Genomic DNA, 7158 nt, shown 5'->3' on the forward strand with positions numbered 1-7158 from the left:
TTGGGGGCTGTAACTTAGTACAGGAAACACCTGATTTTGGTGACTACAGATGAAATCCTTTAGATTTCTGTATGCATTTGAAATTTAATATCAAACTGAAAGACATAACATGCAGAAGAAAAACTTATCTTTTCCTCATCTCTCAAAACTCAACCCAAATAAAGGAAATTTTCCCCTTTTTCAATGTTATTTTAAGTTATTTCAATTTTTTTTTCTTTTCTTCATCATTTCCACATTTTAGTGATGATGTGCAATTATTTTCTGAATGCCTTGTCTATGTTGAAATCTGTAATATTTCCATATACATTACTGGAATAGTCATGTCTGTCTTAGGGACAGACAGCCCTATGATATTCCATAGAATGAATATTATGTAGCAAATAATGACAGTGCTTTTAAAACTAATATGCATTGTACAACCAATAGATTTTCTTACAACACAGAAGGCTAAATTAATACTAAATACATCGTTTGTTATATTAAATTGAAATAGGTCATTCAAAAGCATCCCTACACAGTAGTCTTGTTTTTCATCTGTTTATATAAAAACATCTACCGCAATTCATTACTTGGCTGCACTTAGCAATGCTAGAGTTGCACAGACAGTAAGTACCCTACAGCTACTTTACGTATTTGGTCTCTGGTTTCACAAAGTTTTAGTGATGCACAGTACTATAATAGTGACGCTAAATATGATACCACCATTAGTACTAGGACCATAACTGTAATTACAATCTGAAAACTGAAAAGTGGTGGGGTTTATCAGGTGGTACAACCTGTTTCCAAGGGAGAAGAGTGAATTGCAATATTTAATATGATAGCACCACTTAGTGTTCAAAGTGGATATGGCTTTGTAATCGGCACATTTCTTAACAGTTGCACTGCCACCTGAAGAAAAACGGTGATGACACTATTTATAATCTCATTAATCTTATACATGAGAGAAGTAAAGCATGGATACAAACGTGCTGAATATAAAGATATTGGAAGAAAAATGTTCAATACTTATCTTGATATAAATGGCCCATATGGAAGTATTTACAGGATGGAAATCACTGCAGTTTGTTACCAGCATCTTTTCTCCAAAAGCTAAGACACAATTTTTGGCATGTCTCCTTTAGCTCCTTTTCTACTTTGCTACTTACAATAGATCATCCTGAAGAACAGACAGACTTATGCTCTGCCCACACTTCCCACTGAAGAATATTATACCATGTAATCTGCTAACTTTTTATTCAAGAACATGATCAGCAAAAGAAGATGGCCAATAATTGGTTTCAGAAAGTCCTGGCATTCAGCCATGTTAAAGTCACAATACTTGTATTAATGTCATGGTCTCCTCACAAGGACTGGATATCTGGGAAATTAAAATTATCCTATGTTCTTCTCCAGCAATCCTTTTTGCTGTCAGTAATGAAATATTGCTGTCTCAGGACTGCTTCACTGATGTCTCTGCAGTGCACCAAGATCAGCAACTTCCTCAACAGCTGGAAAAAAAATTTCATTGGAATTTTTTAACATGTATTTATTTTAATCTTCCCTTCCTCTTAATTGGTAGTTTTACATTTTTCTATAAAAATTGTACCATTAGACTTCACTACTGACATTGTCCAATTAAGTGTTTCTTTGTGGCATTATATTATCTATCTTCACCTGACTTTCCTTTACCATATATCCTGTATTTTAAGATAAGCCAATTGCAAGGTGTTTCTTGATGAAATGAGTCAATATCCTAAAAAATATATGTCCTAAAATATAAGGTATGTAAATAATTAGCCATAAAGCCAAAATCACTGTGTTCTGAAGTGCTGTTTCAGCAAACTGCTTATTAATTGCAGAAAGTAATGTCTTGCTCTGTGTGATTCCTCTGCTCTTCCATAGTCTTATCTACTAAAAAAATAGTGGACTATTATCAGCGACTTCTTAAGAACTTTTAAGATCTGCCAACAAATTAAAATGTGGCTATGAAATTATCTAACTATAAAAAACAAAAAATTGAAAAAATAAGCAGCAGTCAACATTTCCAATTACAAATTTTCCTGTAGTACAGCCATTCCAAAGCTATGTAGAAGCAGTTTCTGAAAGGTCTCCCTGGGCTGCAGTGTAGTGGCCTCAGAGGATGCACAGAAAACACTGTTTCAAGACAATGGTTTGAATTAAAGGAATTATGTACTGCTTTCACCTGCCCACCAACAGTGGTCTCCAACTTCCTGCTCAATACTTGTATATTGGTTTATTTATCTTATTTTAATGGAATTTCCATCCACAAATGCATCTTGTTTACTGGAGGCTGAATTGAACTTCTTGACTTCTTGTTGACTATAAGAAGTTTCAAATAAAATTAGTATTTTTAGAACATCTTTTGTATTGCTTGGTGTTTGGCTTCTATATGAGTGACTAAGCCAACACTGTAGAGAGATCAAATCAAGCATTTAGTGCAAAACATCACTGGATAGCTTGACACTTGCAACATTTGATTATTGATTTTACTTTTGGACACATTCTTTTGCCATTTCACAATAAAGCGAGGCCAAGTGGATGGAAAAAAGTATTTTGCAGAAAAATGTACTTTGTTGAAACTTTGTCTAAGCAAATCATTTGCACACATATCTAAACAAACCTGCTTAATTTTAAAAATTAATAGAAATATTAATACAGTACTTCAGTATCATAACTGATTTGTTTGTCCTGCATGAGAGCATCAAATCTCACCTGGATGTGACATGGATTTTGCTTGTATCTTTCCAGTCACATTATCCTGGTATGTCCAGAAGAAAAAACTTCTGCTTTGCTGTGTATACCTGTGACATCTGTTACATTTGAGAGGATGGAACATAAAAGACCAGAAAAGATTGGATAGATTAAAAATATTATTAACATTTAATTGCCATTTATAAGCACTTTTAGAGTAGAAAGAAAACAAATAAATATGTATTTAATAATAAATAAGTTGTACTAGGAAATTAAGAAAATACTTCTACTCATAAAATGGGTTTGTAGAAATCTCCATTTCACAGCCACATCAATGTAAGCATTTATCTTATTTTCCAACATGACAACACATAGTAATGCAGATGAAGTTGGATATACTTTACATGTATGAAATGCATAAATGTATTCTGACTTAAAACCTAAATAAATGCTAATAAATTAATATTGAAAATTAATGTAGGCAGAGATAAGGTTTTCAAAATTCATTTCTTTAAACCATCTTACACTAGCTATTCACATTTACTATCTTTTTCCCTATGTTGACTCATTTTTGTCTCCATCAGTTTTAATTGTACTTGCACAATTTATACTTGAAAATTAAAGAGAAATTTAATTGTTATTGAAATAAAAAGTAAAACTTCCATAAAGAGAAGGATTTTCACAGGACCATACTATGAAGAAACAAAATGATCACTTCAAAGAAAGTCTCTATTTTCTAAATTAAATATTTTGTTACTTGTCTGCCTGCTGCAGTTACTGTGCCCACTGTGCTGTGTTGCAAAATAAACCAAGTCTACTAGGCACACTAGATCACCTTGGAATCACCGGACTGTGTGCTCACAGTCTCCGTAAGAGGGCACCCTCCCCTAACAGCAGAACGTGTTTTAAGAAAGGCCTGTCTAAAAGCTTTAGGAGGGAAGAAAACCCTCTGGAGACTATAGTCAGAGAAAAAGTTACAAAATGCCCCATCCCTGGCAGTGTTCAAGGCCAGATTGGATGGGGCTCTGACCTGGTCTAGCGAGAGATGTCCCTGCCCATGGCAGGGGGGATTGGAGCTATATGATCCTTAAGGTCCCTTCCAATGCAAACCATTCTACAATTCTATAAACCTCTAATCTATGGAAAGTATTTACCAGCATTTTCTATACATAACACTGAAGGTAAGACCAGATGTACCATTTATTTGTAGCAAACCAGTAAACACATTGCCAAGTCCGCTGTGGATCACAGAATGGGTAAGGTTGGAAGGGACCACTGGAGGTCATCTAGTCCAACCTGCCTGCTCAAGCAGGGTGCCCCAGAACACATTACTAAGATTGTGTCCAGACAGTTTTTGAGTATCTCTAGAGAAGGAGACTACACAATCTCTCTGGGCAACCTGTTCCAGTGCACAGCCACCCTCACAATGAAGTTCCTCCTTGTGTTCAGGTGGAACTTCCTGTGCATCAGTTTCTGCCCATTGCCTCTTGTCTTACTGATGGGAAGTGCCAAGCAGGGCTTGGATCCATTCTCCTGACAGCCTCCCTTCAGACATTTATTGACATTGATGAGGCTCCCCTCAGTCTTGTTCAGGCTGAACAGGCCCAGCTCCCTCAGCCTTTCCTTGAGTGAGGTGCCCAAACCCCTGCTCACCTTTGCAGCCCTTTGCAGGACCCCCACCAGAACCTCCATGTCCCTCTAGTCTTGAGGAGCCCAGAACTGGACACAGCACTTCAGATGTGCCTCAGCAGGGCAGAGCAGAGGGGCAGGATCAGCTCTCTTGAACTGCTGGCAATGCTCTTCCTAATGCACCCTGGGACACCATTGACCTCTTGGCCACAAGGGCCCCGCTGGCTCATGGACAGCTTGTTGTCCTTCTCCTCAGAGCTGCTCTCCAGCAGGTCAGCCCCCACCCCATGCTGTTGTGTGGAGTTATTCCTCCCCAGGTGTAGGGCCCTGCATTTGCTTTTGTTGAATTTCAAAATGTTCCACTATTTTTTTCTGATTATGCTAATCTGTTGTTAGAGAGATCTACATAGATACTGCATTCACTCTGTTTCTTTCCTTAAAATGAAGTCTGATCTGTAGCCATTGCCTTGTCTATTTCCCTGTATATTTAGAATCTGATCTTATTTACAGATGTAGTTGCGCTAAGAAGTACATGATTACTCCTGATTTATGTACTGTAGCTAACTTTTGAGAAGAGACTTCTGCCTTTTCTATGAAATACCAAGGGGAACCTTTCTTAATCACTCCCTGGTTCACTTCTGTTGAATAGCAGTAGTTCAAAGAAAAACATCACTGACTTAAGAAGAAAATGAAAAAATTTACAGTCATTTCCTTGCCTTAAGTCACAGACATAATTAACAGAAAACTTTAAACATGTGAATAGAATAGTAAATGTATCGAAAAATGTTTTTACATAGGAATGAAGTTCAATGACTTGATCTTGAACTGTTCATTAATTTTTAATCATAACTTTTGGTGTGAGAGATTGTTTTAAATTGTTTCCAGAAATGCAAGTGTCTCTTATGAATTTCAGGAATACAATCACTAATTTTTAATGGAAAATTATTTTCATCCAAGCGAATACCCTATTAAGAATTATTAATTCCAAATGTTGCCATTTGCTGCTAGAAAAGGTGTCAAATGAAAGAAAATTCATGTGCTGATGTGCTAAGCTGGGTAACATTTTCTTTAGATGCTTGTTTTACCTTTTCTCACTTTTTTTTAGCAGAGTTCAGTTAATTGCTTTTCTCTGTCACAATATTTATTTAGCCTGATTTCTTTTCCACATTCCGCTTTCACCAGACCAAGGTGCACACACTTATTTAAATGGCCCAAATCAAATAGAAGTGAAAATTAGAACTATTTACAAACATATCTGGTAGAGAGAAATGCTATTTATTTACTAATAATATTTACTATACTAATATTTATAATTCTAAGACCATCACCTTTTCTAGACTCCTTGATAAGTTTACGTCTTGCTATAGGAATAAAAAAGAACTAGCTGTGGCTCTTCTTTCAGCATCAAAAATAAGTAAGTTTTAGGGAACCTTGAGTATTTTAGGAGTATTTAAAATAGAAAAATATATCTATGATGAGTAAGACCAGCAGCAATTGACACCTGAAACTCAAAAATTTGTAATAGATGACACTCTGTGTTTTGTTTCCTTCTATGTATTTTGTTTTCATCATTTAAAAATATGACCATTAACACCTGGTGGACAAACACGTGTGTAATACAGTATTTACATTAAAAGGACAAAAATACCAGCAGCCTAAGAAACTTACAACTCCTATTACTATAAATATGAAACAAATTATTTGTTACACGGTGTCGGATTTTTTCTGTTTTCCTCAAGAAGAATGTGTCAAACCACGACAGTAACCTAAGTGAGGCAAAAACCAGCAATTGATAATGTACTTCATTTACTTCATGTACTTCCACAGAGCTCTTCTGTCTTGCAAGGCATTGCACTGATTTTCCTGAAGATGGAAAACTCCGATTTACAGCAAAGCAAGCTTACCTTATCTCCAGGATAAGGGGGAACCTTGGGCAGACAGATAGTTCAGTCTCAATACTCATTCAAACCTCAGATCAAAGACAGAAATGGTGACAGTGCCTTTTGTGCCCACTGGAAGCTGACCTGCACTGAAAAGGCAGTGGTACTGATGCCTTGTGAAGGTTGACCTAGAACAGAGACTAGATGAAGTTAAAGAATAAAGTAGGCATTTATCAGGAGGCCTCAGTAGATCCACCTTGGGCAGCACAAGAGCCCAGGCAGGGCTACACCCCAGGTGAACCCAAAATGACTGGACGACCAGTCATGTGAGTCATGGGGTCTCACACTTTTGTAAGTTTGGGTCCATTAACATATTGGAGCTAATTGTTCAATTACAGCTCCAGCCTATGAAGTCCTATCCTTCTTGTTTTTCTCTCTTCAGTCCACCGTTGTTTATGCTCTTGGGCCTGAGACTTGCGTCAGTTGTCTGTGGGTCCCCAGCTAGAGAAGGAATTGTTTTGTCTACCTATTCTATGAAGAGAGCCTACTATGCCCTTAAATGAAGCCCAAACCCACGCACTAAAGCAGCACAGAATCTGAAAAATACAACAGCTAAAACCTGAGGCATCAGCACTACCTCTCAGTGCAGCAGCAGGCTGCAGCAAATATCCCATCTATCTTTAATGTTACCTTGAGTGCTTCCACGTGTGCATTACAGCTGACAGGAGTACAACCAGGGCCATAAGGACACTGTCAGTAATCACAAAAAGATGGATTTTACCTACTTACCCAGAGATGAGTAGCATCTTATTTTCAAGCAGCAGAGGTGGATTACACACCTTATCTATACAAACATGAAAGATAATAATAACAAGAATTTGACAGGTGAGCGGAAAGGACTGCTATAAAATTTGAATTTGGAGGAATGTGAGAGAATGAAGATAGGGAAGACATAGCC

The sequence above is a fragment of the Anomalospiza imberbis genome, chromosome 7 (genome assembly GCF_031753505.1).
Source record: "Anomalospiza imberbis isolate Cuckoo-Finch-1a 21T00152 chromosome 7, ASM3175350v1, whole genome shotgun sequence".
Classification (NCBI taxonomy): Eukaryota; Metazoa; Chordata; class Aves; order Passeriformes; family Viduidae; genus Anomalospiza; species Anomalospiza imberbis.